The sequence below is a fragment of the Bombus affinis genome, unplaced genomic scaffold (genome assembly GCF_024516045.1).
Source record: "Bombus affinis isolate iyBomAffi1 unplaced genomic scaffold, iyBomAffi1.2 ctg00000059.1, whole genome shotgun sequence".
Taxonomy (NCBI): domain Eukaryota; kingdom Metazoa; phylum Arthropoda; class Insecta; order Hymenoptera; family Apidae; genus Bombus; species Bombus affinis.
The window spans coordinates 272,199-286,625 of record NW_026108820.1 but is presented as its reverse complement, the minus strand read 5'-3'; the positions used below and the strand labels follow the sequence as shown (position 1 = coordinate 286,625).

Sequence of the window (14,427 nt, the reverse complement as noted above, 5' to 3'; positions counted from 1 at the left end):
CGCGATGTCGATTGGTTATGCCCTACGCTGATGCTTGAAGGGATGGGTAGAAGGCCTCCTACCATCGTGGTTGATAGGAGACCTTGTTCATGGAAAAACCTGATTGATTTATTAGCTAGCTATTCGATTCTTCCCGATGAGTGCGTGTTTGCTTTCTCCGTATTTTTTCAGCGCGCCTGATAAACCCAAGGACCTCTCTAAAAACCAGATGTGCTTCGACAAATATTTTTTGGCTTAAGAAATTCTTCAGGACAAAGGGGTTGACTGAAGACGCCTGTTGATACAATACAGTGACAGCGAAAGAATATATTGGGTCCTTAGGTTTATTGAGGGTCGGAGTGACGTTACGCAGGCCGCTGGCTGTCCGGTCGCGAGGGCTGGCATGCAGATGTTTAGGCGACGTAACAATGTGCTTTTTTCGTGATTCGAATTAAAAGAATTAAACAAATCGGAACGTTGTTTTCCTTGTTGTAGCAATTGTACCTTGTGTAACATTTTTATTGCGCTCGTAATTCACGATACTTAGTCTGCAACATACCGAAACTCTTCTCATACTTGTATCGCATTAGGGGCAAATGTTACATGGTTGCAGAACCGTACAAGCAATATGCTGGAGACAAAGTGGGGTGGGATTTTATGTACCAAGTTAATGCTACATTCCGTTCTCGTTTTTGCCGGTGTGGAGACGCGGATAGCGTTTATTATGCTCGCATTTAGGTATTCCGTGGCTGCTTCGATTTCATCATTGGTTTTTAGTGAGGATGAGGCTGAAGTTGTGTGGGTAAAGACTTCTCTGAAGAGCTGCCAGTTGGTGTGTTGGTTATGAATGGAGCCATTAGGTGTATTCTCGATGATAGTTGAACTGACTGTTACTATCACGGGGGAATGATCAGAGGAGAGATCAGCCGAGGAATTGATTTGGACGTGTCTTGACGAGATATTTTTAGTTATGAAGAAATCAAGGAGATCGGGTATTTTGTTTGTGTCGGTGGGCCAGTGTGTGGGTTCGTATGTGGTAAGGTAGTTGAGGTTGTTGGTTATTATGCTGTTGAGGAGGTTTTTGCCTCTTACTGTAACCAGTCTGCTACCCCATTGGGTGTGTTTAGCGTTGTAGTCTCCTCCGGCTATGTATCTGTTGCCCAGGGTGTCCAGGAAGTGGTCAAAGTCTTCTTTGGCGATGGAGTGTCTGGGAGGGCAGTATACAGTTGAAGTGGTGATTGTACCATGACAGTCTTCTATTGCTACGTTTGTTGCTTGGAGGTAGTCTTTCTGGAATGGTTGAAGTTCGTAGTGCTTGATGTTTGATTTGATTATGATTTCGGTGCCGCCGTGGGCCTTTCCGCTGGGGTGTTGGGTGTGGTAGAAGTTGTAGACGTGTATTTTGAGGTAGTTTTTGTCGGTGAAGTGGGTTTCGCATATGAGCATCACATCGATTTGCTGTTGTTTTAAGAATAGTTCTAGTTCAGATTTGTGCTGAGCTAGACCGTTGGCGTTCCACAGAGCTATTCGCATTGGTTTTATTTTGCTTCTGTGCGTATGAATTTGTCCATGAAGAGTGTGAGTAGTGACAGCAAGTTGTTAATTTGCTCAGTTTGCTTCTCGATAAGTTTTTCGAGTCTGGTAAAGTTGTCTGTGCTTTGTGGGGTGGGAATTCTATTTTCTGTGTGTACACTGTGTGTTTTCGAGTTGTTTACGTTTCCTTGCGTTGCCTGCGCATAGGATACTGTTGGTGTGGTGAGTTTTTGGGGTTTAGGTTCTTGTATGGTTATGTCCTTGGGTCTCAGTTTTGGATACTTTATATTATGTAGTGTTTTGTAGGCTGAGCATCCTTTGTAGTTCGCAGGATGCTCTCCTTGACAGTGGATACACTTGGCGGGGGTTTCCGGGGATTTAGTGCATTGGTCAGTGCGGTGATTACCTGCACATTTTACGCACCGGAAGTTGTGATTGCAGTATTTCTGCGTGTGGCCGTACCTTTGGCACCTTTTGCATTGTATTATTTCTTTCTTTACAAGAGGTGGCTCGAACTTAACTATGGAGTTCATCAGCCGATTGATGTTGTAGATTTCTTTGTTGTTTGTTTTTTGTTTTAAGTCTATAAAAAATAAGGATAGTGGGTTTTTTGTGATTCTATGCCTAATGTTGCTGATGTTAGTTACTTCGTGGCCGTGATTTAACAGTTCGCACTTTAGTTCGTCTAGATCGACTGAGTGGTGGATGTTGCGTAGCACCACTCGAAATGGTCTTTCTTGTTTGAGCTGGTATGTGTGGAATTTAGCGTTTAACGTTTTTAATAGCTTGGTTAACTTTCTATAGGCGTTTGGGTGGGTCGGCAGTATTTTCACGTGGTTGTTGTTAATCTTTAACTTGTAGTCCTCTTTGCTGATGTCTTTTTCGATAGTCTTAATCATTGACTGTATGTCGATTACGTCGTTAATGAATATCGGTGGGGGAGGGGGAATTCTTTGAGTATGGAGATTATTTACCTTTTCGGTTGTAATCATGGAGTCTTCCGTGGACTCCAGTATTGAAAATCTATTGTAGGTGGTCACCTGGCTGGCTGATGGTTTAGTTTGACTCTTGTTTACATTTGTCTTGGTTGGTTCGAGCTTTCGTTTTTTCGTGTGATGGTCGTTTACCAGGATAGATGTGTTGCCCTCTTGCCACGGGGGAGGAAAAATGGCGGTGTTATAATTTAGCTCCGGGGAGCCTGTTGGGAATGATAGAGCCATCATCGAGCTAGTTAATTCAGTGTGAAAGAACTAGTCGAGAGGCTGTTAACCCCTGGCTAGGTTAGTTGGATTCGCTTTCGACAGATGGGCGTCACGTGGAGTTTTGTGAACTTCACAGGGCACTGGACACACGTCTGCACGTCTCGGCACTCAGCAGCAACTGGATGGTCACTTGCTGCTTTGTGGACTTTGCCGGGCACGTCTGCACGCCTCGGCACTCACGAACGAACTGCTGAGAAACTCAACCTGAACATGGAAAAACTTCTAGAGTCCCTTCAAAGACGAGATAAGAGGGAAATAGAGGAAATAAACTTTAATATAGAACGATTTGAAGGAACTGAGAAAGCTACAAACTGGATATCAGAGTATGAAGAGGAATGCAAAAAATACAAAATAAAAAGCGATGAGGAAAAAGTCAAAGGTTTGAGAAAGTACCTAGGAAAAACAGCAAAAAGGAGGTACCAAACAAATCTACTGAAATCTGGAGGACACAACTGGGAACTTTGGTTTCGGAAACAAACACTCCACGATAGAGCAAATGTACAGGTTTATAAACGAAATAATAGTAGCACTAGAAAACAAGGAATACTGCACAGCCCTCTTTATAGACATAGGGAAAGCATTCGATAAAATTAACCATGAAAGTCTACTACAAACAATTAGGAAATAATTCCCGGAGCAAATACACCAATTAATAAAATCCTATCTAAGCAGCAGAACCTTCGTAATAAAAATCAAGGACACACATTCTCAAGTTAAAGACATCAAGGCCGGGGTACCACAAGGAAGCGTCCTAGGCCCAATACTATACACATTATACACGGCGAACATACCAACAACTACCAACAGCACAGTATTGACATTCGCGGACGACACAGCTATACTAGTCAGGCATACTAACCCAGAAACGGCAGTCAAAATACTACAAGAACATATCATAAAAATAGAAAATTGGCTACAAGAAAAACAAATAAAAGCGAACCCCAATAAATGCAACCATATTACATTCACGCTACGAAAAAAGATACCACCAAACATCCTATTGAACGGCACGCATATAACGCAAACAAAGCATGTCAAATACCTAGGACTCCACTTAGATACACAACTCACATGGAAACTACACATCAAATCAATAGTAGAAAAAATACAGAAAACAAGGAGACAAATGCATTGGCTAACAAGCCGAAAATCCAAACTAAACATAGAAAATAAATTAAAAATATATAAAACGATCATAAAACCAATTTGGACGTAAGGAATACCATTATGGGGGACGGCAGCAATGAGCCATATAAACAAAATAGAGGTAATACAGGCTAAAATCCTCAGAACAATAGTAAACGGACCTTGGTACGTCAGAAACGAAGATATACGGAGGGACCTGGGAATGCCAACGGTCAAGGAAGAAATTAGCAGATACTCCGAGAAATACAAATCAAGAATAGCAACACACCCAAACCGGCTAGCTGCGGAAACATACAAAACCATAAACATGGACAGAAGGCTAAAAAGGAAGCACCCAGCAGACCTTATAAAGGACATAACCTAACAAACACGAGGATGGTACCCCGCTGGGGGTAGCCACCAACATGCTAATTTAACCGTTAAAAAATTCCACCAAATGTCCAAATTGGACAAATTGTGAATTTTAATAAATAAATTAAAAAAAAAACTGTACGCGTTAACAAAATAGTTCCAACTTACTTGAAAATAGTTGCTTGATTCAAGCAACTGTACGCGTTAACAAAATAGCTTCAAGTTATTTGAAAATACTTGCTCCACTCAACTGCACACATTAATAAAATAGTTTCAAGTTACTTGAAAATAGTTGCTTGATTGAGGTAACTTGACCAATCTGAATCGTCATAAAAACTTGGAAGGATATTTCAGGCAAAATTACAGGTTCACATTGGCAAAATGATTTTAACTTACTTGAAAATAGTTGCTTGATTCAAGCAACTGTACACGTTAACAAAATAGTTTCAAGTAACTTGAAAATAGTTGCTTGATTCAGGTAACTTGAGCAATCTGAATCATCATAAAAACTTGGAAGGATATTTCAAGCAAAATTACAGATTCACATTGGTAAAATAATAGGTTCACATTGACAAAATGGTTTCGAATTGCTTGAATTCAAATCGTTTGACGAAGCAACATGACTAATCTGAATAGTTTAATTGTCATCTTTATCCAAGACTCGCATAGTCAATCGAGCCATTCGGAAATCACATTGACCAACTCCAAAATTGAAAAGTAGAGAAAAGTAATTACAAGTATCGCAAGTGGTGAGACAATATGCGATAAAAATGAAAAGATGAGCGTGGCATTAAGCTCTAAGGAACTAGAGGTTTTGTGAGAATCAATCGTGTACTTGGACGATGAAATTGCGAAATTGTGAGATTGTCCAAAGATGAAGTTGGTCAATTTGACTTTCGCCAGGCTCGATCGTCACTACGACAGTTCTCGCGTATCGAAACTATCTTGATGTTTGTGTGGACAGGTGAGACGAATGAGCGATCGTGGCGGAGAAGGATCGGGACATTCGGTCGTTACGATGGAAACAGAGTTACCGACTTTGTTTGGCCGTCGCGAATCAGTCGCCTGTTTTCCTTTTGGAGGCGTGACGAGGATATTACCAAATCGTCGAGAGCCAGCGTCCAGAATGTCCGCACCACCGAGCGGTAGAGGAAATACGCACTATCTTCGGTTGGACATTATGGACGACATCGCATACCTAAGAGCGAGGGAGGTAAGGATCTTTCGTTTATTCTTTTTCACTTTCTACCGTAATAGATCAGCCACAGATAGTCCACTTCGACGAATAGTTTCTTTCGATCGACGAGGAAACCGTCGAAAAGAAAGATTTAGGATATTGCAGCCGTTCGCCGATCAGGAGCGCCATTTACGCCGAAGGAGATCCGTTCTCTTAGAACGTTCATAGAGTCGCCTGTCTACCGTATTGGGTCTGCCTCCCTGCTATTCCTTTGTCTATATGCTGTCGATGGCTTCAGCGCTTGAGAAAGCTAAAAAGACCAGATGTGGAGTTTTCCTAGAAGTGGTGATCACTTCAACAAAAATAAACGAAAGATCCTTACCTCCCTCGCTCTTAGGTATGCGATGTCGTCCATAATGTCCAACCGAAGATAGTGCGTATTTCCTCTACCGCTCGGTGGTGCGGACATTCTGGACGCTGGCTCTCGACGATTTGGTAATATCCTCGTCACGCCTCCAAAAGGAAAACAGGCGACTGATTCGCGACGGCCAAACAAAGTCGGTAACTCTGTTTCCATCGTAACGACCGAATGTCCCGATCCTTCTCCGCCACGATCGCTCATTCGTCTCACCTGTCCACACAAACATCAAGATAGTTTCGATACGCGAGAACTGTCGTAGTGACGATCGAGCCTGGCGAAAGTCAAATTGACCAACTTCATCTTTGGACAATCTCACAATTTCGCAATTTCATCGTCCAAGTACACGATTGATTCTCACAAAACCTCTAGTTCCTTAGAGCTTAATGCCACGCTCATCTTTTCATTTTTATCGCATATTGTCTCACCACTTGCGATACTTGTAATTACTTTTCTCTACTTTTCAATTTTGGAGTTGGTCAATGTGATTTCCGAATGGCTCGATTGACTATGCGAGTCTTGGATAAAGATGACAATTAAACTATTCAGATTAGTCATGTTGCTTCGTCAAACGATTTGAATTCAAGCAATTCGAAACCATTTTGTCAATGTGAACCTATTATTTTACCAATGTGAATCTGTAATTTTGCTTGAAATATCCTTCCAAGTTTTTATGATGATTCAGATTGCTCAAGTTACCTGAATCAAGCAACTATTTTCAAGTTACTTGAAACTATTTTGTTAACGTGTACAGTTGCTTGAATCAAGCAACTATTTTCAAGTAAGTTAAAATCATTTTGCCAATGTGAACCTGTAATTTTGCCTGAAATATCCTTCCAAGTTTTTATGACGATTCAGATTGGTCAAGTTACCTCAATCAAGCAACTATTTTCAAGTAACTTGAAACTATTTTATTAATGTGTGCAGTTGAGTGGAGCAAGTATTTTCAAATAACTTGAAGCTATTTTGTTAACGCGTACAGTTGCTTGAATCAAGCAACTATTTTCAAGTAAGTTGGAACTATTTTGTTAACGCGTACAGTTTTTTTTTTAATTTATTTATTAAAATTCACAATTTGTCCAATTTGGACATTTGGTGGAATTTTTTAACGGTTAAATTAGCATGTTGGTGGCTACCCCCAGCGGGGTACCATCCTCGTGTTTGTTAGGTTATGTCCTTTATAAGGTCTGCTGGGTGCTTCCTTTTTAGCCTTCTGTCCATGTTTATGGTTTTGTATGTTTCCGCAGCTAGCCGGTTTGGGTGTGTTGCTATTCTTGATTTGTATTTCTCGGAGTATCTGCTAATTTCTTCCTTGACCGTTGGCATTCCCAGGTCCCTCCGTATATCTTCGTTTCTGACGTACCAAGGTCCGTTTACTATTGTTCTGAGGATTTTAGCCTGTATTACCTCTATTTTGTTTATATGGCTCATTGCTGCCGTCCCCCATAATGGTATTCCTTACGTCCAAATTGGTTTTATGATCGTTTTATATATTTTTAATTTATTTTCTATGTTTAGTTTGGATTTTCGGCTTGTTAGCCAATGCATTTGTCTCCTTGTTTTCTGTATTTTTTCTACTATTGATTTGATGTGTAGTTTCCATGTGAGTTGTGTATCTAAGTGGAGTCCTAGGTATTTGACATGCTTTGTTTGCGTTATATGCGTGCCGTTCAATAGGATGTTTGGTGGTATCTTTTTTCGTAGCGTGAATGTAATATGGTTGCATTTATTGGGGTTCGCTTTTATTTGTTTTTCTTGTAGCCAATTTTCTATTTTTATGATATGTTCTTGTAGTATTTTGACTGCCGTTTCTGGGTTAGTATGCCTGACTAGTATAGCTGTGTCGTCCGCGAATGTCAATACTGTGCTGTTGGTAGTTGTTGGTATGTTCGCCGTGTATAATGTGTATAGTATTGGGCCTAGGACGCTTCCTTGTGGTACCCCGGCCTTGATGTCTTTAACTTGAGAATGTGTGTCCTTGATTTTTATTACGAAGGTTCTGCTGCTTAGATAGGATTTTATTAATTGGTGTATTTGCTCCGGGAATTATTTCCTAATTGTTTGTAGTAGACTTTCATGGTTAATTTTATCGAATGCTTTCCCTATGTCTATAAAGAGGGCTGTGCAGTATTCCTTGTTTTCTAGTGCTACTATTATTTCGTTTATAAGCCTGTACATTTGCTCTATCGTGGAGTGTTTGTTTCCGAAACCAAAGTTCCCAGTTGTGTCCTCCAGATTTCAGTAGATTTGTTTGGTACCTCGTTTTTGCTGTTTTTCCTAGGTACTTTCTCAAACCTTTGACTTTTTCCTCATCGCTTTTTATTTTGTATTTTTTGCATTCCTCTTCATACACTGATATCCAGTTTGTAGCTTTCTCAGTTCCTTCAAATCCAAACCCAAACAAATAAATTCACTGGAGGCGCTCACATCAGAAAATGAAATAGCAGGAACATCGGATGGGAAGGAAGAAAAACACTAAAATGCCCGGAGAAGTACGAACCATTGATAAAACTGCGAGTTAAAGTCAACGATCAAAAAGAGATTAAAGGTGTTTACGGGAGCGAATGCAAGTTTTATCGATCAAAGTATCATTGATCAGATAAAAGAAGACAAGAGCATGTTCAAAACCATCAATGGGGAAGACTTCACGAGTAGCCGGGCAAGACTAAAAATGAGGATAAACAAGATAGAGAAAGAGATAGATGTGTATATAGTACGCAATAATAACTTCACATATGATCTCATCTTAGGGCTGGACGCCATAAGGGAATTCAAACTAAGACAAGACGAGAATTTGAGGGTTAGCCAAAAAGTAGACGACAAAGAGGAAGTAATATTTAATAGAAAAGAAGAAAGAAGAAATAACCAGAGAAGAAAGGTAAACGTTACCGAACACAAGGAGACGGGTAAGCCTATGGACAACCTAGAACACCTAAATAACCTACAAAAAATAGAGGTAAGCCAACTTATAGAGAGATGTATTTGCTAAACACAATGTGGGAACCAGGAAATCACAAGAAGCTTCTATTAAGCTAATCGAAAATAAATACATATCAAAGAAACCATACAGATGTAGCATTCCAGATCAGAGAGAAATAGAATTCCAGATTACGAAACTACTAGAACACGATCTCATAGAGGAATCAAGTTCACCATTTGCAGCACCAGTGACACTAGCCTTTAAAAAAGAGTCGAATCGTAGAGATAGACTATGTATTGATTTCAGAGAGATAAACAAAATTGTAGTTCCGGAACCACAACCATTCCCAAGAATTGAAGATATCATAGTCAAAGCGGGAAATTGCCATTTCTTCTCAACGTTTGACATTAATTCGGCGTTCTGGTCAAAGAGGCGATTCAGTACTGGCAGCATTGGTTAATCGGTAGATACTTCACTGTCCTTTCAGACCATAAACCGTTGGAATCAATGAGAATCAAAGCAAGAACCGATGAAACTTTAGGAGACCTGATGCACTACTTATCGCAGTACGACTTCAAAATCATCTACTCACCAGGAAAACACAACATAGAGGCAGTCGCACTATCCAGGAACCCCGTCTTAGAAAGTTTTGAGAACGAAGAAGAGGTTTTGAAAGTAGCGAATATTATAAAAAAACAAGACATAATCCGAGATCAGAAAGAAAACAGAGAAGATATTAAAAATACGAAAGACCTTATAAAAAAATCAGAGATTTTTTTTAAAAATATTAAAGGACGCCAACGTATATTCGTCTCACAAGAGTTTAGTTTAGGCGAGCATATCATAAAGACGGTGCATGATTTCTTTGGCCATGTTGGAAGGAATCACATATTGAAAAAAATCCGACCCTTTTATTATTTCAAAAATATGGACCGAATTGTCGACAAATTCTGCAAACAATGCGAAACCTGCATTAGGAATAAAAGCAGAACGAGAAGACCGATCGGGCTTATGTGGAGACTAGGACCAGCGAGGAAACCGTTTGAAATAATGTCATTCGATACGGTCCGAGGTTTTTCCAACAACAACTCACCAAAGAAGTATATGCATATACTCATAAATCACTTTTCAAGGGCTGTTTTTATGTCCACATCGAAAACACAACGCGCGGAAGATATCATAAAACTTATAAACTCGACAGGAGAAACTGACTCCATAAAAATTATCCTTGCAGACCGATACCCAGCGATGACATCCAAGGAAATTCAAGAGTACGCGAGAGAGAAAAACATTAAATTAATTTTCACCTCGACAGACTGTCCATCCTCCAATGGACTAAACGAGAGGGTAAATCAAACATTAGTAAACAGAATCAGATGCAAGATCAATTCGAAAAAAAAAAGAAACTGGACAAAGATCGCAGAAAAAAGCGTAGAAGAATACAATCACACCAGACACAGTGTAACGGGATTTGCCCCAAATCACTTACTGTATGGGAAAATGATCGAAATCATCTCTAAGGGAATAACAGAGAAGAAGATAAACTTAAAAAGAGACAGAGAAGAAGCATTTAAAATCTCAGCAAGAAATTTCGAAATCAACAAACAAAAATATGACAAAAAAAGACGAGAACACGAGTTTAAAATTGGTGATACGGTCTTCACCCACAACGGAAACAGAATGAATAGAAATAAGCTGGAAGAAATTAGGAAAGGACCTTTCAAAATTTTGAGAAAGATTTCAAACTCTATATATGAAGTGGATAACGGTAACCGGAGATCTGAAGGGAATTTCTTCAAACTGGCCCGGAAAAACGACCGAACAGAAAGGAAGTCGATCGAAGAGCTTCCGTTCCAACAGCTTCGACGTGTCGACATTGCACGGAGCTAAAAGTAAGCTTAGCGGATCCTCGAAAGCCGCTATTTCGACCTTTATGGCACCGTCGAATTGGTTCACGAAGAGACACCAACCGATGTCGAAGAAGCCGGAAGATTTAGTAACGGCCAGTTTAAGTCTCAAGTTCGATAAATCGAAGGTAGTGAAGGCGGTGAAGGAAACGTTGGGTAAAAAGTCCCCTAATAGCGAGGTCAAACACAAAGTCGTATGGGACAACACTAGTGGAACCAAAGTGGACGCTCAGGTAAGTTGTATTTCTCGTTACGATATCGTTTCTTGTTTAAGAGCCATCGTAGGTGAAAGGGGGAATGAAAAAGAAAATCGTAAATCGTAAAATCTCTTCCAGAGAATGCACTTTATCGTAAAAATTAATAAAGTCAACAACAACGTGAAATTAAATAATTGTTGTTTGATATTCTGTATTATCGATATAGGTGAAACGTGGAGAAGATAATTTGCGATCATTGCGGACAATATCGCAGTGACATTATTATCAATCGGTAATATTAAAGATAAAATTCATATGGGATGAAAACAGAGCGTCAAAAGTGGTTATTTTCCGATCTTCTTGCGAAGGGAAAAATGTTTAAGAACGGCTCTCAGCAAGGAATAAAAAATGTTATTACAGTTCCATTTTCGTGTTCGTTTTTTTTCTACATGATCCATGTGAAATAATTCTTCAGATGCTCTGCTGGTAAATGAATCGACGTTTGTAATAGAGGAAATATGAAGTACAGCGAGATCGTTGTTGACTATTGTTCTACACCGATATCGACAAAATAATTCTTCGACAACTCTATTGATAAATCAATTGTAGTTTGAAATCAAACGAATCTGAAGTACCATCAGTTTGTTGCTACGAGAACAATAGTCACCAACGATCTCGCAGTAATTCGGATTCGTTCGATTTTAAACTTCAATTGTTTTACCGACAGAATCTCTGAATAATTATTTTGCTGGTAAATTCTGTTGGTATATCGATTAGAGTTTGGAATCGAGCAAGTACGAAGTACAAGATGGCTATTGTTCTCCAGTAGCAACAGTCTGATAGTATTTCAGATTCGCTTGATTTCAAACTTAGTTCCTTTGGTTTAATTACTGATTTATCAGCTGGATCAAAATTTAAAGAAAATGAAGATCAAGTGTAGCGCGTAAGTTTGACCTCTGCTTAATTTTTTCATCTCTACACTCATCTTTTTCAACTTCCATGTCACATTTCGTATAAATGCTAATAATTCTTTGTTTTTTTTTTTGATAAATTCTCTTAAACGTCGCACAAGAATTTTTCGTTCGCGAGGAGGTGCAAAAATGGCCACTTTTTGACTTAGGTCAAAATTTGCAAATTTGGGGTTAGCCCCAACTTAACCACACTTTTAATCCAACATGAATTTTATTTTAATATTACTGACCTCTGATGGTGGATCTGCGATACTGTACTTAATGATTGTAAACTATCTTATCGACTTCTCATCTATATTAATAATATAGAAATGTTAAATATTATTTTGAATATTAGGAATATTAAATAACAGTTAAATACTTAAATATATGTTATTTGATTTGTTTTAGAACGAAGCTCATTCTCTGGAGTGAAACCTTTAGTTTCTCTTTCTTACGCGATAAAGGAGAGGTGCAAGGATTTAAATATTTATAACATTATGACCTTTATTCTTTAAGCATGAAAATATTTTAAATACAAGCATATAAATATTACATATAAATATTTCTATTTACATATACATCAAGTAAATTTACATGTACATTTTCATCTTGGTAAAAAGAACGTGTAAATTATCGTATTTACTATTACGTATTTTAACGCGAAATCTCGTTTCATAAAAATTTTCATTCAAATACGTAAATACATAATATTCATAAATTTATAAGAACAATTTTGTCCGTAGGTATTTGGTAGCGCAATTGAGAAGATGTTAACGGCGGAAAAGGGAAACGATACGGGGGCTTCCGGGTCGAGCGGAAAGCCCTCGGTATCTCCGAACAAACCAATGTCAGGCAAAGTGACAAATTGGTTTTCAAATACCAAGAATCAAAATCGGAATCAGACGGAATCCAGCGAACCGTCTCTCTGTTCTTCCCTAAAGGACCTATTCAAGAAGTAATGGGGAAGAACAAATGCTAATAAATGTTAAGTGTCTCTAGTTTAATTAACACTTCTTTATCTTTATCTTTATTAACACTTATTTATTTAAGAATTTATTCAGAGATTAACACGACCTAATAGATGACTGACAATCTGGTGTAATTCAAATTAACGAGCTATACTTTCCTTGTATTTTCTTATTGTTATACCTCTACAATATTCTTTTATCGTATCTGTCGATTTTAATCTCACACAAATATCTAATAAATGTGTATACAGTAGTTGACGAAAATATTAGATAGAAGATTTTTGCGAATATATATTATGTGTGTTAGTGTTTTTCTTCACTTCACTTCAATGTAACGAGACGTGTCTATCATGATTACACCGGTAAAAATTGAGACTAATTTGGAAATATATATATGGAAGCTAGAAGATGCTTATTGCAGACGTACACATAGCAAAAAACTAATGTACAATGTAAAGAGTATTTTTAAACATATGATTGATTAGGGGTAAAAATGCTCCTACTAAAAATATTGTGACTTATTTATACAATACATAATTAACTGTCCAAATACCGATGGTAATCAATAAGCATCTTATAATTCCTATTTACATTTGTTTCAAAAGCTTCTTTCGTTTCATAAGGAAATAATAGATGCACGACACTTTTTGTTTTATATTATTCTATCGATTTATGTATGATCTATTTTGTAGTAATAGAACAAAACGAAAGAAACTTTTGAGACAGCCTAATGCATCTTGAAATTCATGAAAAGCTTCAACAAAATATTCATGGAAAGTTTCTGTAAGCGTCCGAGTACTTTCGTGAGCCGTTATATGTATAATAATTCGTTACAATGTTAGTGATAGCTTGGAAAGTGAACTATTTTTATTATACATCTTTTTACTTTCCATATTACGCTCATAGATACTCTAAAACGCCGCGATACTAACTCTTATCTATCATGTTTACGAATGCCTATAATTTGTGAAACCGCTTCTGATTTTACGGAAATTTTGCAGTTGCTTGATGAATGAAACAGATTTGTTAAGAGAATCACATGTTATAGATACCTGAACTGTGATTTATTTAATATATCTTTTCTGATTTGTTATCCTGCAACATTTCCATGTTTTACGAAGCTTTAAATTAAATTTCACAAGTTTATTTTCCTTAAGCTAAAGACGATGCTGGTGAAATATTTATTTCTGAAGTAAAAAGTAAAAATATAGCTTACATATTGCTTGTATTTAATCATGTATTACGATTAATCCTGTTGCGATACTCGTATATTTCAGTTAGGCTCTGGTTTTAGTAAACAAGAAAGATTTATAATATCTTAAGAGGATGTTTAGCATGAAATCATGCTAATAAGAAGTTTTTCATGTTTTTCTTCAGGCTTAAAATATTTTTTAATGTTGTGAAAAAATTGGGTTGAAAATGAATAAAAGGGTGCAACAGGGTATTTAAACAAACTAATGTCTCTTATATGAATAAGTCGAGTGATATGCTGTAAATTATTTTCACAAAAAGACACCCATTTTTATTATTGTTTTCTAAACAAAATTCAATATGATTTGTTATACCTGTAATAGGAAGTTTCTTTAACTAACATTTAGTTATCGATCCTATTTTTA

General features: G+C 37.8%; 1 long non-coding RNA gene across 1 annotated transcript in view; it reads left to right on the top strand.

The window, feature by feature from the left end:
- The first annotated feature begins 3,302 nt into the window (after positions 1-3,302).
- Positions 3,303-14,427, top strand: part of LOC126926882 (uncharacterized) — a 33,682-nt gene continuing 22,557 nt past the window's right edge. Inside the window, exon 1 of the long non-coding RNA XR_007714985.1 lies at positions 3,303-4,576. This is a non-coding gene — a long non-coding RNA (uncharacterized LOC126926882). The remainder of the gene's footprint in view (positions 4,577-14,427) is intronic.